Raw genomic sequence first — 27,470 nt, forward strand, 5'->3', positions numbered from 1 at the left:
ATCAAGCTTTTGTCCTTTTGTGGTATAAAAGTATTATTAATTTCTGAATCCACAATGTAGACTGCACCACTGTTTTCCGCCTCTGGCACGTGAATTAAAATCAACTGACTTTAGTGCGAATGCAAGAACTGATAAGTGGTATCGATAGGCAAGCAGACTAACGATTCCAAGAAATCAAAATACTTTGAACCGGTTCTCTACAAGAATTGGAAAGAACATAAATAATACATTTTGTTAGATTCACATACTAGTTCGAGTCTCCCAAACACATCAAAAAAATCATTTTTTTGTGGACAAACAGAGTCCTTAAGCAAGGAAATTGCGTGGCTGCATTATAGATCAGAAAAGCCATGGTATGCATTTACACTGTAAAAAGCCTTGTTTTTTAAAAAGTGACTCATCCATAATCGTGGGAGGTTGTGGCCAAACTACGCAAACATCTTTTTAAATCAGACCTATGTGTCCATTTTCTACTGATGATTCTACTGATTAACGCTTAGAGAAAACTGTGAGAAGCTTCACGGACATCCTTTGTAAACCAGTAAATCACAGTTTGAAATCAGGTTTAATGATGGCCCTGATAACAGGACTCAAATTAATGCTTAAGCTGCCCATTTGTTCTGGTGTTAAACTTGACTGAATTCTTGCTGTAGTGCAGGAGATGTCCTTCAGCTTTGCCTAGTAGAAGTGAAGGACAATGTGTCACTGCAACATCAATACTCCATTGCATCATATCTTTCCCGATGTCCTCAGTGTTTACTCATGGGAATTTTAGAGAGCGATTCACATGAAAAAACTTTTCTGCTGTCTTTGTCATAGATTATGACATAGTGGTTATGAAAGAATGCATAGATTCTCATGTTAGTATTTTGGACTGTTGTCTTTTAGAAATATTTACTTTTTCTACTGCTAAACAGGAATACCATACAGTAAATGCTTTACGTGACTCCAAGTGAACAATGCAGGATGACTCTTTTCTTTTTCTTAAAAGATCTTCTGTGCATTAGTCCGTTCTCAGTGTGCACATCTCTCTGTTCTTCTCAAACAAACCTAAGAATACCAAATGCCCTCTTTAGCTGGTCCTGCCCTGAAGAAAATCTGCTAAAAGCAATAAAAGCAACAGTGTAAGATCACATAGAGCCCCTGCTATACTTGTCATCCTTATCATTCTACCCCACTTATTCCAGATAATAACAAATTATTCGCCATGCCACTCAAGAAATCCTGCTTTGACCAAGAATAAAAGTCATCATGGTGCTTCACAAGATGTCCTTGATGAACAATCCTCGAGAGCAAAAACAGACATGGGAGTACATTAATGTCTTCATCACATGCATGTGTAAAGACCACTCTTCATCACACCACTCTGCCACTCTGTTATTCATTCATCACTATGCAGGGTTGCCCTGGAAGCACGGAAGAAGAAACTACGAGACAAAGATCAGACATTAAATGAATGACTTCTCCGGAAAAACAAAACAGCCCCAGAGTTTGTGCCACTTAATAGCTTTTCTGCTTTTGTACCCTAGGGTCCAGTCTGCGCACAGAGCACAGAAATGGCTTTAACAAAGATTATGAATGTACCTCTGACACCAAGTGTCAACAGTAGGGTGTCTTTCAATATGGCAAAGGTTAAGTGCACAGCTTGTTTAGGTTAAAGCAACGCAGGAGGTAGTGCACATATTTTAAAACAGTTTTATACAATATACAGTAATACAGACAAGAGGTACTCTATTACAAAATACTAAAAGTGAGGTTGAACTATTTAAAATCTTAAATTCCACTAAGCATTTTTCTATTACTCTACTGAAAGTTGTCTGTTCTCGACTGAGTTGTCAAACTATATGCAACAAGCTAGGATGGAGGATTTGAAATTCATACTTCCTCTCTAAATATCTCCTAAGTTTAGGGTCTCTGCCTGCCCACTCTTGCTTACTTCTTACTTTTGACACTCTGAAAGGCTGGGGCTAACTGATTTAACTGATATTAAATAATACATGGTTGAATAAATACTAAATACTGAACTGATTTTAGAATTACAAAGAGCTAATGCAGGGACAAAATTACTAGGTTAACCAGGGAAGCAAAATAAAGAGAGGGGAACATCCGGGGATCTTTTACTCGGCAGAATATTACCAGCTCCTCTTTTATAAAGAATATGCCTAAACCTAATAAATAAACACAAATTGCAAAGTTATTACCAAGATAAAACTATGTATTTAGTCTAACTTGCCTGTCTAAAAAATCTTCCTCAGTTAAATCTAAGGTTTTATGAGGATTTCAAATAGAAGTGTTTGAAAAATGATGTATACCCTTTCTGCCTCCGTGTAGGTAAGAAGCAGGCAGGCACAACTATTATAAGATCATTCCTCATCATCAGTGATCTTAGAGAAGCAATTGTTGCTGTCCATTATTCTGGGAAGGGTTATAAGGCTATTTCCAAACAATAAGATGAGAAAGATTATACATGACAGAAGATTTTTTTTTTTTTTTAAAGGAAGAGGTTTGCCACAAGAAAGCCTCATGGCAGCACAGCTTAGATTTCCAAAGTTGAATCCAAAGAACCCAAAAGCCACGGACCTGGACACCTTCCAGTCATTGAACCATCCAGGAACACTTTCTCTCTAGAGTCAGTGATCATACTGATCATACTAATTGGTTTTGTTTCAGAGGCATACATTTGTTTTCAAATTATTACCCCCAGTTTCTAGCCTGTTATTACAATACATAAATTTACAGCCATTAAATTAAATTAAAGGTATTATTACTCAGCTATAACCATTGTTGTTACACGATAACATTTGAATCTCATTTGGACATTTGGTGATTAAGTGGTAATCATGTTCATGTTGTACTTTACAGATTTTCTCAGTTGTCCAATTGACTATTTTTAGATCACAGTTACAGTTTTCAAAACAAAAAGAGAGTCCATTTGTTTTGCCCTTGAAAACTTTTTAGAATATTTAGACAGCTGTCTGCAGTTTAAACAAATATTAGTTTACGGTATATGGCTTTGTGAGCAAATCGGGTCATGTTTCTATTAGCTGCACAGTTTAACTATCCATAATACACCAGCAGATTTTAATTGTGTATGATTATTCTAAAATGGGGGGCTTGCTCAGATTAATATTTAAGGCTTCAGCTGCCTGGAAAAGATGCAAAAGAGGACAGATGTGGTCTAAATGCTGGTTCTTTCCCTGTTGCATTGCAAGGAGCAGCGTTAGATATGACGGTGGTGACATCTGAGGCCAAAGGAATAGAAGAAACAGAACAACTGCCATTACTGCCACATACAATTCCACTTTGTAGGCTTATGTTTAATTCCTCTTGTTTAGTTCTGTGAAGTGCTGTGTTAATTTTCTTTTTGTTGTTACTTTAGCTTCTGTACTGTATTATTTAAAGGCTGGCTGGATTATTTTTGTTCTCTCTCCATACATGCAAATGTACATGCTCTTTGTCTTTACAAAATAATAATGCTTGGAGCCTTTTGACTGGTACTTATAAAGCGCTTTTCTACTGTACCTGAGCACTCAAAGCACTTCATTCACACATTCATGCTTAAGTGCTTTCTATCTAACATTCAAACACATTCACACTCAAATGTATGCATCTTGCACAAGGATTTTAGGCATGCAGACTGGATCAGCCAAGGATTGAACCAGCATGTACTAATTATCAGATGAGCGGCTCTACCTGCTGAGCTCAGCCAACCCAACATTTGAAATCAGCATTTGATTAATGTTACTTTTGACACATAGAAGAGGTCAATTCTCTCTAGAAATGTTACAGTCTAGTGCACTGTCCAATATTAGCAAAAACATCTGGGACAATAATTTTTCAATTAAAAATGAGAAATGGCTTCTAAACTTGATCACTGGAGAAAGAAAATGTAAATTTTTTAATATTAAATATGCATAAACCCACCCTGGTTTACATATTGCCAAAGGACCTTTTGATTTTTGTCGCAATAATGCATTCACTGACACAAAAACAGACAGATTAATTAAAAGTTTTAGGATCTGAAGGGTTTCTTTTGTAGTGTTTTGCTGCATATATGAGCCCTTATGGGAAATGCATCTTCGGAGCTGACAACTTCAAAAATATTGCGAGAAATGCACCAAAGCATTTAAGAAAAACTGTAAGCAGCAAAGCCATGTTCTATTTTCTGTAAACCCATTACAACATCATTATAGTGGCTCTAGACAGCATGCCATGCTACTTTAATATTGAATGAGTGAGGGAACAGCACACCAACATCTTGCTTTCATGAAGCTATCAGGAAATCCATTCTGACTCCAAATGTGTTTTTTACTGTAGATAGGGGTTGAGGGCACAGTAAGTATGCCTGTCTATTTTTAGAAATGCAATTTCAAAGTTTTCTGTCTTCATACACATGCATATGGGCCAGTTTTTAAATGAAAGGATGCATTTCCGTGTGTGTGTGTGCGTGCTTTACATGTGTGTGTGTTTTTGCTTTGCTTAGGGCTTGTTTGTAGTTTGAACAGATAGTAAATACTTTCCTCTGTAGGGGAAACGAGCTGTGAAGCTTTCCACTTCTTTACCTTTAGGCTTAAATGGGACTTAGTAACTGAGATATAAAATCTAGAAATCACCTCCCAAGTATTACCAGACAATATGTAAATTTAATGACTTCACCCTCTAGTTCAGTTATTTCATGGTAGGTTGGAAAGCTTGGCTATAGTGTAATCACCTGAATTTAGATTTGCACACAGCCTCAGGTGATGGTTTCCTGCACCCATTTTTTTTTTTTTAGTCTCCACTTGCCCAACACCAACGCAGTCAGGAAGCTTAACTAAATGGACTCACAGTGCAGTGTTCATGAAACACCTCCTATCACACAGTCTCTTTCTACATCAGAGTGGAAGTTTTAAAGAGCAGCGATACTTTTAGCTAGTCTGCTTCTCACTGCAGGGCTGTTGCTTGTGACTGCATTGGGCTACAAAGATGGGTTGTGCTTTTGTACGCCCTCCTCCTCCACCCTACCTGCGATGCTTTTAAGAGCAACTAAATTATCTCAGCGCTCGCTGACTGACAGCTCTGGAAGTACATAACAGAAAAATGTATTTACCAGCATAACCTTGTCATCTTATCAAAATAAAAAAACGTCTTGATGTAATAAAAGGAAATGTGACTCATAGTAATCCCTGTGTACAGTTTTTGAAAAGCAAGACTCCTGTCACATCCGAACACCTCTCACAAGCTCAGAGTGAGATCTGGCCATTAGCCAGTGGTAGTAAATGTGTTATATTACAAGACAAAATAACCTTATCAGAACTGTCAGTCTATGCAGCTCGATTTTATAATCATGCACAATTAAGAACTTGAATTTTTTATAACATGGTCCATATTTTTAAGTTGAACTTCACAAAACTATTTCATTTTCATTCGTTTTAATGTATTTTCAAGTTGTATGCCATGCGTAGCTGTCTACAGCTGAAGGTACTAAGGTCAATACTTTTCTAAGGACATGTTCTCTAAATTGCAGATGGTTGTAGCTGCCACCTGATGCCCACAGGGTTCATCCAGGAATGGAACATTTGAGACGACTCTCTTGAGGCAGAGCAAGAGCTGAAATCATGTCTTTATGGAAACACTCTGGACTGGCCAGAGTAACAGCTACATGCAGTAAATTCAAACCAGTTTAATTTTCAGAGTTGCTCCACTGAAGGTGGACTCAAAAGTAAAACTAACATTTATAACTTTTTGATGCGGTCTTTTTATCAGAATTGTGAAAATGTGTATGAGAATATAAATGTTAAAATTAGGCCCATGCCACACAGGGCTAGTGACTGGTCAGCGAACATCTGGCAATTGGGTCACGAGTGAAAAATGGGTTAAGGTGAAACTGGTGAGCCTTTTGAGATGTCGGCTGAAGCAGAGAGGGACAACGTTTTACTTTGAAGGTCAATGGACTCCTTTTCTGCCACTTTTTCAAGTCTTACCACTGGCAGGAAGCGAGTGTTTGCGGACAAGTTTCTGTCTTCCATGCCAAATATGGGCAGCCATGGCAATCTGCTACTGACCAAATCACAAAGAGGTACTATCTTTCCAATCGAACACATTTTTCCCCAGTGACCAGAGGTTGCCAGTGTGTTATCAGGGAGTCACCAACTGCTCTTTAGGCTTCTGTGACTGAGCTGAATCAGACATCAAACACCCTACCACTTCTCCTATACAAAGCAAACCCCTAACCTAAACCAGCCGAGCGTTTCCAGACAAAAGAACCTGGAGGATTTCCTCTTGTGTGAATTTATTCTCTCACCAAGATCTTTGTCAGTGAGAGGTCACTGACAAACATGGAGCTGCTCATCAGGAAGCTTTTGTACACTTTGTAATCAGACTGTAAAACTAAATGTTAAAGAACATCTAGCAGCTTCCAGCCATTGTGGCCTGCTATGATTTAACAGTGAGATGAGCTGAGGTGGTGCTGATGATGGATTACAACTAACAGGGCTTACTGTTGCTGACATTAAGGGCTATGATACATTATGTCTGATTAATATATAAATCATAGAACTGAGTTCTTGATGTTCAAGGGGCATAGAGACATCACCCAGTTGGAGAATCTATAACAGTTTTCTGGGTCATTCCTTGTTATTTTATGTATTACAAATTCAGAAGATTTTTTTATTATCTCTCTACTGTCTCTTTCTTTAGTGCTAATGTGGAGACCTTTCTCTGCAAACCACTTAAGGCATTCATTTAGCTGCTACTGCACAGAAACAACAAGATTATTTGTATTTTTACAAAAGAAGAAGAGGGAAGCAGTTGTAACTTGACTTGTCATTTTTTCTTTATATATCAGACTGCAAGCAGTAGGAGAATCTCTCCGGGCATTAAAAAGTATTTTTATTTTACAGCTTTCACTTAAGGCAGTAATAGTACAAATAAAATGAAATTACACGAAACATCATTTATACACAATATTATACAGCACTCTTTTATTGTGACAAGTCTTTCTTTATGTCTTAAAAGCATACATCATTTCATGACTTTATTTTCATTGAAACTGTATGAGTCATCTCAGAAAAAGTTGACATGGAACAGAAACAAATGGCAATGATTTAAATTCTGAACAGTTGCGTCACGCTGTGGTCCATAGCAAGCTATTTTTGTCCTCATATCCATGTGTGCTCCTCTGCACGTCAGCAGCTGAGAAAAATCAGTCAGATCGGTGCCAATGCTCAACCTTCCAATGCTCTGGGTCAGCATCCTGGAGATGTGCCAGAAAATCCAGCTTCTCAAGACCATATGGGGTCTGCTTCTCCTCACCACCTCCGCACCTCCCCTCCTTCACCCCTACCTTCAGGGCTGCCACCTGACAAATCTTCAAATATATCTTCTTGCATAAAAAGCAAGAAAAAAAGTAAGGACAATAAGACTGTTTCTGTTCACAACAAGGAGGAATATTACTTAGCATCCCAACATTTAAGTTTAGATGGAAAAATGATTTTAACATTAATACATATATGATGAAAAGTTGACATTTGTGGCTTAATTTACTTTATTAAGTAACCTGATATCAATGCAATGGTTCAATCTTTGATATTAACAAAAATAAAAATGGAGGTTGGAGCTTTAAATGAAAACATCTAGATTTTTATTTTGCATTTGTTAAAAAATACAAGACTTTGTCATTTACAAAGACATGTAGGTGTCTTGTTGTAAAACTTTTTTAAACAATTCACTGCAGAAACAAAACAAAAACTTGTGAGGCCAGATACTGTGATGTAGGACTGAAGTTATTTGCATATCTTGTTCCTTGCCAGCTTCATGGCAGGTGCCAACACGACAAACTATCTTTATCAGATGCGCAAAACATTCATGAAGAATAATTATTGTCTTCCATATAATGAGCACCTCTTTGAACTGAATTCCCTCGCGGAGTGACATTCGGTGCATATCTAATTTGTGGTGATGAAGCCAGTGTGCGTGTGTGAATGTATTTTGAGAGCGAATTCTTGAGCTACCTGACTGTTAGAGCCCAGTGTAGGGAAAATGTTCCCTATTGGTTGAAAGATGGCAGCAGGGGCAGCTGCAGGACTGACCCTGCCAAGGACGGAGAGCTTCCCATGCCTGTTCAATGCCATAAAATGGGTCATTGAACAGCTAAATGGAGTCATTATGATGAGTAATTAAAAGAATACGGCTAAAGACTCCCAAATTCCCCTTTTCTCTTGGTTCCGCTGCTTTTTGTGTTGTCATGGGTCTTTGCTGAAAGGCAGCTGTCTTGGGCCACTTTAACTATCACCCCTTTCACTGGAATGCAAATAGCAGCCTCCGCCACTAATTGGATCACATTATCTATTGTCCTCTCATTGACTGAAAATCTAGCCATTTTGCCGTTTTCCATAACTGATTGTTGGAGATTTGATTTTTCCAGTGCTTTTCATTTGATCCAACATGTTATACACTCTGAATCACAAGAGATGAGAACAAAGAATTGTTTGCTTAGAGTAAAAAGAGTAACATGAATACTGAGTGTAATTGTAATTTGGAGTTTGCTTATGTAGATATTAATATTTATGTAAGTGGGAAAATTGCAGCCTTGCATTGCGAACAGAGAAACATACCAGCAAGGATGAGGCATGGACAAAGGATGAAGAAATTGTGTTTTCCTTCTGTTTTGATTATTGCGGCGAATACAAAGCGTGGCTCTCTTTTGAGTGCAAAGCTTCTCTTTCTCTTTATTTTAACTTCCAATAAAAATGCATGAATTTGTGCACAAGTAGCCTTCCCCTGGGCAATGTGTGTAGAATATTCTGTTTCGCTTTATAGGCCGTCATTAAGACGATGGGGGAGGGGGTGGAGGGTGATGTTTGATTAATTAGTGAGCCTAAGTTTGGCAAGACCGGAAACTGAAACAGAGGATTTCATTAGCTTGTGCTTGTTAGATAAGGTTAATGAGGTAGTTCCAATTCTTGACGAAAAGAAAATACATATATTCATGCAGCTGAATTCATTTTGGAGACTATAAGCCAAATGAAGGTGAACAAGCGGAGGGGGTGCTATTGTTGTTTTTTAATCGTGATTCATTGAGAATGGCATCCATGGATTCTATTAAGATGTTGACTTAAGGTTAAATGGTTGACATACTGACATAAAAAATCAATTTTTTGAACCTCTTTGTTGAAATTGAAATATTTACATGTTTCTCTTTCAATTATTGTTCCTCAGTGGACATCTGCGGACATCTGTATTGCTGGAGGACACCAGGGATGCTTTCCCTCGCTGAGGATTTCAACCTAGATTACAGTGGTAAGTGCAGGTGTTTGGTACAGTCTCACATAGCTTGAGTCAACTCGAGCGCTGCATGAGCAATCGCCCCCTAAGAGGATAACAGGCAATCCATCGCTAATCCACCGGTCAATATACATGACAAGAACAGTACAGTAGCAAAGACAAACTGCTCAGAGGACATGTCATTCTGAGAGTGGACAACTCTTTTACCATTTCACCATTTCAATTTTTTTTAATTAATTATCTTTTTTCAAAAGTATGGACCACAAATGTCCGTACTTGATTACACTCGCTCTTTCTGCCTTTCTGGCTATATATATATATATATATATATATATATATAGCACTTTGTTTGTAGCGGGCTGTCATAAAAGCACATGACTGGTCCATATCTGAAACTACAAAAAATGCAAATGTTAACACAGTTTAACAGGCTAACAGACATAAAATAGTATTTTTGCACCAACAATGAGATTTCAAAGACATATTAACTGAAAACTTGGCTTATATAATCATGCTGTGCAGTGCACCCAAAACCAGTTGAGACAGACGGCTGCACCTCGTTTGCCTGGCCTGGTTCTGGTGGAGGGATCTTCCTGTTAAAAGGGAGCAGGCTAAACAACAGCAACAGCTGGTTACAGCTTATAACCAGCTTACATATTAGCTCATAACCAGCTTATGACCAGCTAATTTTAGGCTTGAGTGTCCAAAAATCATTTCCCTCTGATAAACATTTTGATTACATTCTCACATCGTATGAGAGTTTATTCTCATTACTTAAGTTCAGAGTCAAACACTAGATCCACTTCAATTCAAGTTTCTCTATTGCCAATTTTTTTTCTATTTTTAAGTGAGGTGAAAACAGTGAATGTCTACAGCTGTAAGTCTGTAAACCATGGTAGAGGCTCTGTCAGGGTTTGGTGCTGGATTTTAGTCAGTGGTGTTGGGGATCTTGTCAAAATTCACTGAATTATGACCAGAGAAGTACCATCATATTTTGACCCACCATGAAATACCATCTGCATCAGCATGACAATGATCCCAAGAACACTGCCAATGCAGTTAAACACAAAATAGAAAAACACATAATAGAACACTGTAATTCATGGATTCGTATCCCCAATATGGACTTCAACATTACTGAGGCAATATGGGATGATCTTAACAGAGAACAGAAGGAAAGTCAGACAACTTTCAAAGAAGAGCTTTCAGATTACCTTCAAGCAGCCTGTAGAACTATTATTGAAGAATACTTGAAGAAGTTACAAGGAAACTAGCATAGCAATATCATAGGGAATATTGACTTTCAGGCTTGTTAGAGGTACACAAATTCTGTTTTGCTGTATAGTTTCAAGTATGTCTGCAGATGTGAAGGGTGGCTCAAAACTTTTGCATAGTACTGTATCCTATATTAACACTGCATTAAAATAAATACATTAAAATGTATTTATAGGGCCTTAAAGAAGGATCGTCAGTGGCCTTTTATACCTCAATGTCCACTTATCATGATGTTGCTGTTTTTTAATCATATACTCATTAATCTAGACAGACCGGCAGATACAAACACCTGCCAAAATACTGGCAACACTACTGGAAACAGCCTTTGTGATAGTTTCTAATTTCAGGTGTTTCAAGGCATGCATTTTGCTACTGACACACACACACACACACACACACACACACACCAGCCTGGTTGTTGCAGTGGATAATAATTTATCATCGCAAAAATGGGAATGAAAGTATCTACAGTCTGATAACAGTGATACTGTATCACACAATTGATTAGAGTTGTTTTACCTCATACTGTATGATCTTATGGTTTTCCCCTATTGGGACCTTTTCTTTTTACTTTGTTTATCATGATCCTACTGGAGAAGCATTTTTGCAACCTCACTTATGTTATACTGAATAGAAAGTCTTACTGGAGATGGTGATTTTCATGAAAAAACCCTCTTGCCAATAGATCACAGTATACGTTTCTGACCTTTTTAAAGATATAATTTTGCCTTCCATGATAATTCCCATTTGTTTATTTATGCTTTCTTGCTCTGATAAAACTGAAAAATAATGAAAAATTAGCACTCATTAAGTGGCCCTTCAAAAAAGAGATGCAGAATCATCAGTGACTCACTTCCTTGCAATATATTTTCATAACCTGCAGAACCTTTCAACTTAGCTGACTCACTAGTTACTCAGCTTGTCTGTCATGTAACAGAGAGTAGGAGGGAAGTGCCCTATGGGCCATGTTCACACAGTGACAATTTTCCTCTGACGTTGCAATGAGGGTGGGCAGATCAGGTGCTGTAATAATGCTTTACTGCTGTGGTCCAGTTGTATAAACGTGAAGGCTCTGACAGATTGTTACATCCATCTCAAAAGCATACTGTATTTGGTGCAAAAATTGTGTGAAAATACACAAAAATTGCATACACGGAAATATGAGCTCTACCGAGTCAATATGTAAGCATGTTCACTTACATATTGGCAGCTAAATTTGTACTAACATGTGTAAGAAGTTGCATTAATGCTGGTGTTCCAGCTATTTTGTAACACGCCTGTATGATTTAAAAAAGATTAAAAAAAACAAAAAGTAAATTAGATATTTAATTCAGTCCTTCAGACTATTTAAATGGATGAATTTAACATTTTTTTCACTTTCCACAATGCAAATTTCCAAATACTTTTGTGTCCCTGAACACAACCTTTCATCAGTCTAGTCTGGTACGCAATGATTAATGTCTATGTACATGAAATCAATATTTTCTATATTTAAAAGGCAAAAAAAAGTCTACATTAGGAGGCTGGATGGGTTGCTGTTGTAGCGTAACATTTTCCTAACAGTCATATATTATTGGCCTACTCTCCCAGTTTTCCATTTATTTCCATTCTTTTAAAGAATGGATGTAATTAATTATAAATATTTCATTTCATGAAATGTAGTCATTAACAACAACTTGGTTTGGTTTAATCCTAAAAACTACTGGCTTAGAAAAAGATCAGCATTTGGGTTAACAATGCAACAATGTCTTTAAAGCTTTGGTTTCTCAGTCACACTCGCCTGCTTTCTCAGGACAAAATATGAAATTCTAATACAATTTATGCTTCCTATTGAACTACATTGCTTAAAAATTCATGCTCATGTATCATAAAAAGATACATTGTTTTTCATGACTAATTTACGTTTTGAGCTGTACATTTGGGACATAATTGGTCCATTACTGTTAGCATGTTAGAAAACAATTAGTGCTGACGTTTTTTTAGTGATCGTTTAGTAACGATTTGTTATGAAAATTTGTATTAATATCACATCAGTTTCCTTTTAGTATATTGTACTGATTCCCTAGCCCCGACCCCTACCCCAAACAAGAGTAGAGTCAGGGGTCTAAGAGATAAAACAAATTGAAATCAGTAGTTGAAAAAACATTGAAATGAGTAAAATGTGTCTAAAATAAAATTATATGTATTTGTAATTTCACAATTAAAAATACATGAACAATACATGTGAATAATTGGCCTTCTTGGTGTATTCACAGGTGAGAAAAGGAATTTTTCTGAAAGTCATGACCTTAATTATGACCTCTTAATAGCATATAAATAATAATAATAATAATAATAGTAAACAAACATTATTTATAGACTGCTTTGATAGAAGTTTTAATGCAGAATGCTCAAATGATATATTTAAGGAAATTGTGAGACATATAAGTCACACTAGCATAAAAATACACACACATACACATATGTATACAAAAATAAAAATACTGATTGATACTGATTGATAAATAATAGCTATGGTACAAGTGATACGGGCACTATGAAGAAAATATTTTAGTTATTTGTAATAATTTCAAAGTATACCTAATAACTCTCCACAAATCAAACCCTAATAAACAAGACTATGCAAAATGAATAAATGAAGTAGATCAAATAATAATAATAATAATGACTCTGTAGAAAATTAGTGACCCATCAATAATAAAGCTTCCTTCAGTGTTAGAGATGTTTTCCTTGGCTTTTGTGTCATCAATTAGATGTGCTGCTGACAAGCCATTCATTGTATGAGGTAACACCTAAATAAATAGTGACTCTCATATTTTATCTACCAAAGAAATCATCTTTAGTGCTTTTGATGTAAAGCACTCCTTAAAACAGGTTTTTTGTTTTCAAAATGGGAGTGGATTTATGTCATTTTAATCAAAACCAGAATTTCAAAGGCAACGGGCCTTTAAGTGTCCTTTATCCTTTATATACATTCTTGTCAATCATACAAGGATAAACAGTTTTAACAGGCACCAAACATCAAATCCCGACATCAAGCATGCAGTGATCAATTGACTGACTTGGATTAAATCCCTGCTGCTTTTCAAGTGCAGCTAAAGAGATTTATTTATTTTCTTTACTTCTTTACCCATTGCTAGGGTATAAATTTTAAACCATATTATGCAAAGAGCATGGTAAGCTGATCTGCTCTTGTTATTTACTGCTATCCTAAAACAAATTTGGCAGCCATTGAAAAAAGGAGTGCAGCTATGCTTTAACCACTGTCAATAAAAGATGTGGGTCTGCTGAGTTTCAAGTGACAGATCTGTGAGTTCAGAGCTGGAGAGGGACCACAAAACTCCCAGTTTAATTATTTTATTCTTGAAAAGAACGTCTAGAGCAATATTGTTTTAGGGCACCCATATTTCCTCGATTCTGTAGAGACGTATGTGGTTTTACTTCACTGATTTGTGCTGGGTTTGTAGTGAGCACGAAAGAAAGAAACATCTAAATCACGCTGAGGGATAATCTTTCTTTTAAATTGATTGTAAAGCTCCTTTGCCTTTTCCTTAGGATTTTGTTTTACAGCTGCACCAACCTTTTCTAATAGTCATTTCTCAGAAATTCAACAGAAATTTAGTTTTATTGTGAAAATCAAAATCAAAATTGATACAAGATTCTGAATATCGAGTCTTCGATCACTGTCCTATCTAGACAGCTAGCCCTATCAGGTTGTATAGTGCCAGCTCCTCCATTAATCTGCATTCCTAATTGATGGTGCTAGAGAAGAGTTATTTGAATGGATTACCGTAAAGAGCATCATGGATTAGCTAGTGAGAGACATGGATCTTGAGGGAGTCTTAAATTAGTCACATGAAGTGATTATAAAACATCCATATGGTCGGCAATTATTGGGCTCCCTCCTTATCAAAGCAGTTTAACCCTTCTTGTAATTTCCTCAAAGCATTGATATCAGTTTGGCCTGTTAAACCTTATGTTGGCTGTGATGTGCACACTATGTTGTGATCAATGCCTAGAGGAAAGAAGTGCAACTGACCGTAAACATGGCTTTGGTTTATGTAGATGTCATTGATTACTTAGTTGCCGGGACATCAAGCTGGTAACACATACTGCAGCCAGTATATCAAACCAAAGTCTCTTTAAATCATTATGGTCTTTGAGGAAAGACTGATGCAACATGCTGTATTCTCTGAATATGACTGAACCATCCATATTTGAAAGATAAAAAGGCTTTTTTAGGCCTTTGATAACATTACTGGTGGGAATGACAGTGCTATAGCAGAATAAAAGAAAATCCCAAACTGCTGCATCCTCTGTGGTGCTGTTGCAATTCTCTATTGGTGCATTTCCCAGAAATTAACTCATCTGCTTGCCTTTCCCAGGCTGTCATCAGCCTTAATGTACTGCAGTTTTAGTAATCACTTCACTCACTTGATGATACCTCAGTACATTAATTTGTTGATGAGATATATCTATTAGAAATATTGCTTTACAATTTGCAACATTGAAATCGAAAATATACATGAGCCAATATCCTGTACACCTTCTACTACTTTTGTATATAGACTTCTGTAAAAAAATTAAAAACAAAAGTAAATTTTGAAAAATTTGAAAAGGGGTCGTTTCACTTCAAAATGCTTTGTAGCGAATGGGTCAGTTGCACCTTAAAATAATCAAATCCACTAAAAGTGCACACCTTCAGAAGACCAATGTTAAGAGATTGAAAAGAATCTTCAGCATGCATAGATAATTTGAAAAATGTAGAATGTGAGACTACAATCAGGAAAATTCCTGTAAAGAAGTAGTGGTGGTCTCAAAGGAACCAATATTGGCTGCTAAGCTACTTCTGAGGAGGGGGAACAAGGCCAAGTACACAGACAAGAATTTCACAGTGTGTGCCTGGAAAATAGTCCTATTTATGAGTCCAAGTTTGAGATTTATGGCAGTAACCAAGGGGTGACAAGCAAGAAAGATAATGATAATTCAATGTATCAAACCAACCCGCAACCACGATGGTGAGAATATTTAAGTCTGGGGGTGTTTTTCTCTCTGGAGCAGCACTACAGAGCTTTACTTTCAGGTTAGCATCTGAGTGAAGCATGCATACTGCAGCGTAACTACATGTTGTTAGATTTCACAGAAAACTCTCACTGAAGCAAAATGGAGACAAAGGAAATATTTATTCAAACCCTAGGCTTCTTATTCACACTGTCCAAAGACAACATTACATTGAATTCACCATAAAAGAGCAAAAACAAGCTGGAACAAATGCATGATTCCAAAATGGTGACAGCCCCAACAAACATACTTACAAGTCAACCATAAAGCCAATCAACACAGTGCTTGTTCTTATATTGTCATTTCCATTATTTTAATTAAACCTTCTATTTTGTTAATAAAGATGTGCACAGGAAACCAGTCTGTGACTTGGCAATGAGAAAAGCAATCATGGAGAAAATGAATAGAATTTAAAACATGGAAGCCCAGTTTTGACAGACAGCTGTCAGCCATTCATTACAGACTCCCTAATGATTTTTTTCCACACCGCTGATGAAATGCTTTGGCACCTTTCTCTGCATGACAGGGGACTTTTCCCATAATGACACCTCAGTTCTTCCATCTTATTACATGCCACTCATTTAGTGAGTCAACTGAAAACAAAACCCCCTGCCTGTATGGGAAATTTCAGTGATAAAACATAATGTAAGCAAGCTACAAAAAAGCTGTTTTTTGTTAATGAGTTTACTGCTTTTGAAACCCAGATTTAAGAGATGTAACTGAGTGGAGAAAGCGGGGATATGATGCTTGTTACATTGGTGTTTAATTAATGTTTCAAGAAATTTGCAACTATGCTTTATACTCGGTAAGTACTTTTGCTGAACAGGCCAGAGAGGATCTCGCTTTATAAAATTCCTAGAGCATCGCTTCTTTTCACATTTTTTAAAAGAGATGGAAATAAATTTGTTTTGTTTCAGCATCCTGTTTGCTCCTTTGTGTTTTACAATTTATTTGAGTCGGTGATTCATTTAATTTTCATTTGCTTTTTATTTACACTTTCACTTGGTGCTTAGGTGTTGACGCCAAAAACTACTTGGTTAGGTTTACAAAAAGGAAAGTGGTTTGGATTAAAATATGCCCCTTTGAAAAAGTAAGGCTGCATATTAAAGGAGAACTGACAGACTGTTCTTACAACCAGGTGGATTCTGTAGCATCCCCAAAGTAACCCATAAATATGACACGCCATTGGCTTTGGCAAAACTGCATTTAGCGATGCCCTGGGAAAGAGAACAGGTCACAGGTGGCTCTGGAGCTTCATGTTGCTCTTTTGCCCACATCTAGTGGCTCCCTGTGGTTTTTACAAGCAACTAGATATATGTATATTAACATAAAAAGCAACAGTTGTTGTACTTTTAATATTTTATTGGTATTTATCATCACTGTAAGTGGTTCTTTAAATTTTACAACTGTAGAAAAGTGCAGACTATACACTCAATACATTTGGCTGCTTTCCCCATTAAGTCTGGCTCCTTAGAAGGACTGTTAGCTTTCTAGCCTGACCAGTGATTTTAGATAGCTCCGTGGATCTGGTGACTTACTTGTATTTGTTTTTCACAGTGACAGTGACTGACACAGTGAAACTCAACCTTCAGTTTCTATGACAGATTAATCTGATTTCGATTTTGATATCAACACTGATGGGAGGTAGTTCTCCAGACATGACCCGGTGACCAAAAAGGAGATCATCAGTGGAAGAATGCTCACTCTCCCAGCTCTTAAAGTGATGCATCAGGTGACCATGAGCGCACTTCTTTCTTCTCAGGCATCACATTGCCAGATTTCTTCCATCCAGTAAGGCGTAGTTTCTGACTGACCTTTAACCAAACAATAAATAAATACATAGCAATGAAACACTAGTCCTTATGTACTAATAAAGGTTGCAAAGAAGTGTGATCTAGACCTTCAGCTTTGCTTTAATGTTACAAGGCTCCTGCCGTACTTGGATCTTGAAAAAAAAAGCATATTTATTTGACAGTTTGACAGTTTAAAGTCTATGATCATGACTAAAAGCAATCACTTCAACAGAGCACCATAAAAGCAGAGTGCCTGCATTGGTGAAATGATTAATCACATCACAAAACCATCTGTCTATGTCCACTGTGTAATGTGACTTGTCATGTGACCTTTCGACTCTGCTGAATGATAATTGCCTCTGTCTCTTTCCCTTAGTAGGTTATGACACAGATGACATTTGGTGACTGCACACCTCTGTATAAGTACTTTAAAAGAAGTATGCAAAATACAAAACAGATGAGGAGAGTCTGCAAGAGAGGCATTTATTGTAATTTGGAACATTTGTATTATCTATAGTGGTGACTGAGGCTGCTGTTAAAAACCTGACTGCAATGTCTCTCTAACTAGAGCAAGATCTGCCATAATGCCTATCACACAGGAGGCATGTGACACTGTTTGGCTGACAGCTATAGCATTACTATTGAAAGCCACTCACATTACATCACAACACACAGTTTTTTAACCTCTACTTTTTACTTATAAATTAAAATATTTTAACCTCATGAAGAAATAGTTCAAAATATAGCAAAGCAAATACTCCTCATTATGCATGTGCAAGTTAATTCAAATGGACATCAACAGTAAAAATGCAAATTATGCCACACTATCATTAGAGCATTTATTTGTTTATCATCCAAAATGTATGTTTGCTCTCTGTGGATTTATTCATTGCATCCTGCAAACTAACAGGGATAAAAGTCCTCCCAGCAGTGTAGCTGTCATCTCTTGTTGCGATCTCCTTCCAGTCTGCACCCGTGTTTTCTGTGGTGGACCAAAATGCCTTTCACTCCTTTGATAGCAGAGCACAAGCTCAGCGTTACATCCTCTGCCCCTTGTTGAGCCTGAGAGAGTTTGTCCTGTCAGAAACAATAACTTTCCTTTCAAGGCAGGGATCGTTTTATTTCTTAGAGTAGCGATCACACAAGGTGGTTGTTTCCATTTGCCACCCTGGTGTTCCTTTTCATTTCTGCAGTCATCGTAGATGTTTCAGTTCCTCCAAAAGTTAGATTTTGCTTGCATCCCTGCTACCACCAATTGATGTTGTTTCTTACCACCTTGTCCATCCGTAATGGACTTTTGTGTTCTGCAGAAAGAATTGAATATGAGAGTCTATGTAGTCATGATTTCAATCATATCAAGTAATAATCACTTTATCTTCCTGACCACTAACTACACAGTTCATTTGCATAACAGATTACAACATGTTCTCAATAAATCTGTTCTTTCTGATGCTCCTACTGGCTGTCGCTCAGCACCAGATGCTTAAGTGCAACAGCCATGAAGTGAATATTACATCTGGGCAGAGGCCTCAAAGCATCAGCTGAGTGATTGAATATTTGCTGTTGAAAAGTCAAATTTGCTGAAGAAGGTAAATTTGTTATAGTTTCCTGATACCAAAACTAACTCCCCACTATGTAGATTATTGAAGTCAAACTCGTCTTGCATTGTCTTTATGGAGCTAATCTGAAAGTGATAATGTCCTCTTCCTAAATGTGTCAGGTAGCCCACTGGGTCACACAGATATAAACATTCAGCACAGGGAATGACTGCTCTGGTTCACAACTTGTCAATCAGAGCACCAAGGCAGGTTGAGCTGTCACTCAGAAACACGGCGCCGCAGTCCAGTATAATTGAATTAGCTACTGTCTCTTCCTGAAGGTTAATTGGTGGGGAAACCTCTGCTGAGCATGGCAAGGCAATTGACAAAGATAAGAACTGCCGTCTTATCTGTCAGATTTTGTCAGCATATGTGAACTTTATCATTTCTGTAAACGTTAAAACTATAAAGAAGTTAACAAAAAGCAGGTAAATTGAATCCTCATAGATTGTAAATTTTCCATAACTTTGTGTCATGCTCAGAGCTGCACAGGAGCTCCTACTTTAGTTCAATATGTCATGAGTCAGCAGCTAGAGACATTGCTGACAGATGCTTTGGCTTGGAGGGCAGAATAACGTGGCAAGTTGATGGTCAGTTGATGGCCTGGAAAATTGCATTTAAACCTTTAGGTGTTATTCCAAGTTGTATCTTACTCTCAAACACAGAATTAAATTAAACTCTACTTCTCTCCTGTCCGTTTGATAAATGCTCTCTATAGTCCAGTTGCTTTTCCTCTGTTCAGCATGCATTCTGTAGAGCTGACCTGTTATGGTTTTATTATAGAATGGAATTTTTTATTCTGCGGCACAGAGATCACAGCACTTTAAGATGCTGAGGATAGTTGGACAGGATACAGTTTCTGCTTTTGTGTTTTCTGCCAACTGTTGTCCTAGGCTGCTTTAATTCTCCTGCAGGGTTTCACTGATGCATCTGTTTCCATCAACGCAGTGATTCCACGCCATTCTCCGTGGCTTATCATCTTTATAAGAGGTGTCACCCAAAGTGGAGCTTTTAGTTTGTAATGAGATTTTTTGCTCTCGTCTCAGCTTGAATCGTACTAGGTCATGAGCCTGCTGAAGGACTCTTGATACACTGAAGAACAATAGAGTGAGATATTGGGAATTTACAAGAGATGGCAGGGCAGTAAGTCATTTAAAGTTTTACAAAGTATGACACCTGTGTGGAATACCAAGTAGGAAGAGAGCTGAATGTAACTTTCAAATAGACCAAGAGGCAGTTAAAATTCAGGATGCCTGTGCATGTGTGTATCAGACCAACCTTTGCACTTGAGGCTTTAATTAACCAAAAAGGATCTGTTATTTGACATTTACCACTAATGTATCATCAGCATTAATTGAAATCAACCAATACTTCTGCAATACTAATTATTCCGATGCTAATTTGGAGCTAATTAGCAGGGGCCAGTACTAATTGGCAGCTATAAGATTTTATGGCTGTTTTTAATTTCAAGAAAACACAAACAATTCTGAGATGCTAAGACAGGAGACATGAATTGTGTTCATTCAGCTTTTTCTGGCTTTTTTTCCTCTTTCGTCTTCTTGGTTTTTATTTAAATCTTTTTTTTTCATTTTTTCATTATTTTTTTCACTCTCACTGTGTGACTGTAAGCTTTTTTTCTTTTTATTATTATAAGGTTATTACCTTACAATATAAAGCACCTTGAGGCAATTGTTGTTGTGATTTTGTGCACATAAATAAAACAGAATGTAATTGAATTGAATTTTAAATACCTATTAGAATAAGTCTTAGTTTTTATTGTTGTCATTCGGGCTTAATCAATGGAAGTAATACAATTTTACTATATTTCAGTTTGAGTTTTAACACATGCATAAGGAGAAACTAAATCTAAAATGTCCATACGCTGCATTTAGAAATAATAGTGCAAAACACAATGCAGGATACCGATGATTCTACCCATGGCAGCCTTGCTATACCTCAAACAATCTAAACTGAGCACATGCATATATAAATATGTTTTCTGTAAACAGATATCTGCATATAAATATTCAGGATATGTAGGCAAAGACAACATTTTAATTAAGAGCTTTCTGGTTTCCATTTTTAATCTTATTGCAGTTCAAGTAGTATTTAACAGTGATGTTTGAGCGAAAGAGTAAATGCAGTCTGGAAACCACTGGTGTGATAAAAATTTAGCTTTATATTCATCACTTAAACAATGACTGGCAAAGAGTCAAAGTTCCTACCAAGATAACAGAATAGTTTTACTGCTGCCTAGCCAGTAGGTTTCCAGATTGATGGGCACATAGATATCAACAAAAATGAAATGGTGCAATAATTTCCTATTGCAAAAGTCTTGATGAGATTGGTTTACTAGAGAGATGCAAGATAGCAGGTGAGATTTTGACTGTCAGCATTGTCTGACCAACAGATGGCAGCTAACCTTAGTGATAAGGGCTACTATTGTTGCTTGGCAACATCATTAGTTTCCCCAAGACTTATGATGTATAAGCCGTGAAAAAGCCGTGAAAAAGCCTTCCAACGATTGCAGTTGTCTAAAATTAAATTTTTTATGTCAAAGGACTTCGGTCTCCCCTTCTAGAACTGCCATTCTTATTGGCTAAAGTGAAAGTGCATTTGTGATTCTGATCATCAAAAGTGTCCCTATTAAATATAAAACATGTATGGTATTGTTAGAGCTATTCAGATGAGTCTGAAACACCACTCCAACACTGATAATATACACAATACATCTAATGTAAACTATGTGATTAAAAAAAATCTCAATTAACCAGGGAGGCCAAATAGAAAACACATCTACTCTTCTTAAATTACTCATTTTCATACTTAATAACTCTTACTAGTATATACTGGTAGTATTACAGATAAACGTTTGGCGTTTTTGTGCAAGTAAAAGAAAAATGTAATTGCCAGACAATGATGTCATAATATATATGCAGTGGTCCTCTAACGTGGTTCACCTTTCGCGGTCTCGTTGTTTCGCTGTTTGCTGTTTTCTTGGGTGCAATTTTGCATGCTTCTTTTTTTTTCTTAAAGCGCATTGTGTCAATGCGCTCATACATCTTTGATCACTAGCAGTGTGACTCTGAAGTGCTGTACTGTACGTTTGTAAGTTTTCTCCCCAACAAACACAACAATGTCGACGAAAAGTTTTGCACCCTCAAAGGCAACCGTGGGTGCCTTTGGTTTCATTCTATAATACTGGACTTATTTTTCTACAAAGGTTTGAACTTTAAGAGTGTTTAAACAAGAGAGAAAAGTGTGAAAGTGTTCGTGCCTGTCTGAGAAAAGTGTATAAAGTGTGTAGTGAGGGGTTTTACAGCCTTAAAACATCTACAATAATTATAAAAAATAAATTTGGCTACTTCGCGGATTTCACCTATCGCGGGTTATTTTTAGAATGTAAACATCCGTGATAAACGAGGGACCACTGTAGATATATATTATTTATCTATCTATTTATCAATAGATAGATAGATAGATAGATAGATAGATAGATAGATTCATGTTGTCATGAAATAAAAAAATCATATGATGCTTTTTATAAGATGTTGTAGGTGCATAAATGGTTTAAAAGGTTTAATTTAGCCAGGTAGTTTTTACCACCACTTTGATGATACAGAGGCTCAGAGACATGCAGACTGCAGCTGCTTCCTGCATTTAATATAAGTGACTGAGATGAGGTTACAGAGGTCAGCAAAGCAACCATTGCAGTGGGTACACTGGAGCCTTTAGATGTACCTTGGTAGTTTGGTTGCTAAACTCCTGATGGTCTTTTATTATCTTGGTCCAGCTATAGTGCTGTATCAGTTCAGTTTGCTTATCAAACATGGAATTTTTTCGCATTATCTTTTTTTTTCCGCCAAATGAGGTCATATGGAATTTTTAACAGTATTCAACAAAGACAGAATTATCAGCTCTTTTTTTCCAGGCAATAATCTCAAACTAATTAATGTATGAGTTAAATATCCTCTGATATAACCCAAAATATATATGCTCTCTCTGCGTCTAAGCAATTCAAAAGCCCAGTAAAATGTAATGGTTCCCTTCCCCAAGAGAAGTAGTTCCATTTTAATTCAATTGATTCTGCACTTGTGGTTTCCCGTTGCCACGTTTTTCAGTCCCACCAAGATGGTCCCTGCATTTTGAATAACATCAAATAAAAGGCAATCATTGGTATGGATGAGAAGGGCCCTCCGAGACTGGGGCACCTTCACCATGACAAAGCCCAAGATAGGAAACAAAAGGCGAAACAAGAACAAGTGGGGCCCACAAACTCTAAAACCAGATAATTTGATAGCATACTTTTGTAGAAACCTGGACACTGAATAGGAGAAGGTTTGTTTAGCATGCACAGGGGAATTGTTTGGACAGACGCAGTGACAAACAGAAGGGGACTGACAGACAGAGATAGCCAGAGTGGGTGGTGAGGTGTTTGTGGGTTTGCATACAATAAACTGTTTGTGGGGAGAGTGTTGCACTATTTTCAAGAATTGTTTTGTCCATGTGACTTTCAGACGCTTTTGTCAAAGTTTGCCTTGAAGCACTGGCTCTTGTGGAAGAGAAGCACTGCTTAGGCTCTATGTTAGAGATGACAACTCTCACAGAGTCTAAAGAGTCCAGCTAGAGTACCATTGCAGCTACAGCTACTTCAATCCACTCAACATTTTACCTGTTGTGGCATCTACCTGGATAACTTTACAGACACATTCCTTTTCTTAGATTTAGTTGTTTTATAGGCCACCAAAAATCACAGGCTAGGTCCCCATCTGCACATATGTACAGCAGCCTTTTTATTGTCATATTTTGTAACCTTTTTCATGAAAAAGGAGCCAACATTTACAGAGTAGAAGTGAGGAGGCAGCGAGCAACTGGAACAGAAATTTACAAAGCTGTGTTTGAATCATTCTTCAAAAGCAGGGTTTCAATAGGTTATCCACAGAAGAGGAAAAGAAAAAGAAAAGCTTTCATTACCCAGTGCATAAAGCCTAAATGGAAAAGAGACTGTGGAATGGCTGCCTGTGTCTGATAGGGGAATATACTCAGCTCTGATGCCTTGGGTGTTCTGGCCTGCTGCACTCAGGGCTAGCACTGGACCATACAGATTGCTGCCATTATGGAAAGTGGGTCTGTGGTGGCAAATAGACCTAAGCACTCACAAAGCAACGTACACTGCTGGAGGCCTTAGGCTCATTTGGAGATCTGAATATACAGTATGGAGTGATTTGCATGAAACTAAAGCTCAAAAAATTAATTTTAATGTAGCTTGCTTTGTTTATCCCTTAACAACTTGACACCTCAGGCTTTGATTTTATTGCCATATGTTTTGGATACATTGGGATACAAATAAGTAAAATATTATGCAATATTTAAATGCAAAATCCATGTTTTATTAACTAAAAGTTGCAGTATTAACTATCAGTGTAAGGCCATGGTTGTGTTTACCCTTACAAGGGGAACAAGCATGGCTCTAATTTGTGCACTGGTTTCAGTGGTGAGGCAGTGAATCATTTGGAGGCTCGTCTAATTGAGTAATGGCAGATAAACAAAACACAAGTAATGCATTCTAAAGGAAACTTAAAGCTAAACTTCAATTTAGAGTCTAAAATAATCTAACACCAATGCCATGCTGTGAGCCAGTTTAGGTCAAGCTTGGTCTAATTCTCAGGGCATCAAATATCACAATTTTTGACCAAGCCATTGGCATCTCTGAGATATATACAACATGCCCTTCAGCGCTGGTTTCTTGACACCCTGGGCAGAGAAAGCAAAGACCCAAAAAGTCCCCATGAGGTGGCAGGTATGATAACGTTGGCATAAAATCACACAAATGTCAACTAGGTGACAGAAGCTTATGCCCTGTGTGGGAGGGCTTGTTTTTATGCCTTGTTTTCTTTCCTTTTTTATGTCCACTTTCTTTTTTACCCACTCTTTGGTTAGGTTGATGCATGAAAAAACTTGGCCATTTTTACGAAAAGGTCATGAAGTAGGAGAAAATTACCTTTGCTGCACTGTTAACCCAGCATGCTAGAAAATCCTACCAAATAATACCCAGTGCATTCACCAAGCAGTCCTGACCAAGAGTCCGTATGTCACAAGTTGGTTCCTAGATCAGATGAGCTCCATGTCTGCCATAGTGGATCGAGGAATAAAAATACAGCCTTTCCTTAGAAAATCACCAGATATTCTGCAGAGCTGTATTTTTCATATTCATTTCATGGAACATTTGATTTGGAACCTCTTTCCTCCCAGGGGTTTTCAGAGTGTTCTTTTCTTCAATGCTCCTCTGCCACTGCTCTTTTGTCATCATGAAGGTGGTTTTGTAATGGCAGCCTTTGGCATTCTGTTCCAGTGTCCTCCACCACAGCATTTATTTCTGCTCTTTATCTGCACTTGAATAGCTGAGCAGTGCTTTTACTTGATTATCTTAGCCTCATTGCAGATAATTGCTTAGTACTGTGTGAACCAAGGAGAACTGTAATTGAAAACTGTTTCTCTGCACCTAAATTGCCCTTCATTTGTGTTGCAAAATGATGTCTTTTGTTGCATTTTTTAATAAAATTTAGGCCATTTGCTTTTAACTGGTTATAAGGACAGATTTGCGGACATAACTCGAAAGATCAATAAATAGAACTCAATTGTGAAACAGCATAAAATCCTCAAACAGCCTGACACTAAACAAAATATAATGAGAGGTAATTCAAAGCCCTGTTTCCATATATACAGTAAACATCTTGCTGTGCTCTCCATCTATCTACCACATTTGGTCGAGCGGTAATGTTGTGGAAATGCTGAACTGACAATGAACACATACTAGCTTTGTACCTGGCGACTTTATGAACTATAAAAGGAAAAACAGGCTAATGTGTACATTTAAAATTACATATAGTCTCATGCTCTAGGCCACCGATATCAAAGCCATTTTATTGTGTGGGCCACATGCTGCCCACTTTGATCTTAAGTCGGCCACAACTTTGAAACTTTCTCTCACTGTAAAGTTTAACCACAATTTTATTCCCTTGGATATATTAATATAAGGAAAATACATGCAGTTCCAATATTTTGTTTTAAGTTTTTAATAAATTTGCTAAATTACATTAGTAAGATTAGTTGTGGTAGCTTATTGCCCAAATCGGCTGTAATTATGAAGTAGAAACTATTTGTTAATTCACAGAACTGTGACCTGTTTTGAAGAAAAAAAAACATACATTTCTATATTAGATAGTGAAAAAACAAGATTTGCTTCTGTCATTTAATTGTTTATCAATTACTTAATTACTTTGGTGCAGTATGAATGGTTATGGAGGAGGCCTGTAGAAAATTTATGCCCCCCTTCACATTTTCCAAACTTGTCCAGTGGCCGGATTGGACTCCATGCCAAGATGATTCTAGTCCCCAGGCCTTATGTTTGAAACCTCCGTTCTAGACCAACTTAAATCAGTTTTAAATACATAAAGCCTTGGGTAACAGTACTAATGTCCGATGTCAGTTTATCAGTATGCTGTGTATTTCAATTTTTGAAATAATTCAGAGCTGGAACACATGAAAACATGCAGAAAAATCATTCTGTAATATATGAGATTGAATTGTGGAATTTCAACCACGGGCACTGTACAGTACTACACTCACCAGAACAAGAAGGTTTTGGCCAGTTCTGGTTACATCTGTGTGTTCTCCCTGTACTTGTGTCAGTTTCCTCCTGGTAGTCCAGCTCCCTCCCACAGACATCCATGTTAGGTTAATAGGTGATTCTAACTTGGCTATAGCTGTGGATGTGAGAGTGTGTGCTTGTCTTGTCTTCCTGTGATGGACAGGCAACCTGTCCAGAGTGTGCTTTTCCACTCACTCAAAGTCAGCTGGGATAGGCTGCAGCCCCTGTGCAAGTCTAAGTTTGATAAGCGTAAAGAAAATGGATGGATGAATGACGTTTCTTAACCTTAACCAGACCCAAGACAATGGGTGAAACATAAGACAAGATGTGCTTACTTTGTTAATATTTGATCCATCTTTCTCCATCACCGTGTTACATAACCCTACCACACAGTCCTCAGGAAAAAAGAATCTCCATCACCCACTCCAACTACTTGCATACTTACATACAGTAAAAACAAAGATTTTCCTTCCCATGAAAGACAAATATATATATATATATACTAAACATAATTTGGCAACACTTACATTCACACAAATTAACTCACAAAGCAAATTAGCAGCAAGTAAAAGTCATTACAAGCAGACAGTTATTCAATTGAGACATGAGGATGCACGCTAACTGAATGGTAAGCCATCATTTACACTCCTGCCATTATTATGACCTAAAGTATTTGCCTCAAAACAAATGGTTATTGATGCTCATCCTATTAAAAGACAAAAAGGCAACAGATGAGGGATTACAATTTAGTGTAGACAGGGGCACCATTGGGGAGGGCAGGAGGAGCACAGGCCAGCCGCCCAGGCATTTCCAAAACTGGAAATTATG

General features: G+C 37.3%; 1 protein-coding gene across 1 annotated transcript in view; it reads left to right on the forward strand.

The window, feature by feature from the left end:
- The window catches only part of elfn1a (extracellular leucine-rich repeat and fibronectin type III domain containing 1a), a 75,548-nt gene that overhangs the window by 40,333 nt on the left and 7,745 nt on the right, over window positions 1-27,470 (forward strand). The window contains exon 2 of the mRNA XM_005468814.4: window positions 9,199-9,279. The gene's annotated coding sequence lies outside the window, so the exon portion shown is untranslated. The remainder of the gene's footprint in view (window positions 1-9,198; window positions 9,280-27,470) is intronic.

Source organism: Oreochromis niloticus, linkage group LG4 (assembly GCF_001858045.2).
Source record: "Oreochromis niloticus isolate F11D_XX linkage group LG4, O_niloticus_UMD_NMBU, whole genome shotgun sequence".
Lineage (NCBI taxonomy): Eukaryota > Metazoa > Chordata > Actinopteri > Cichliformes > Cichlidae > Oreochromis > Oreochromis niloticus.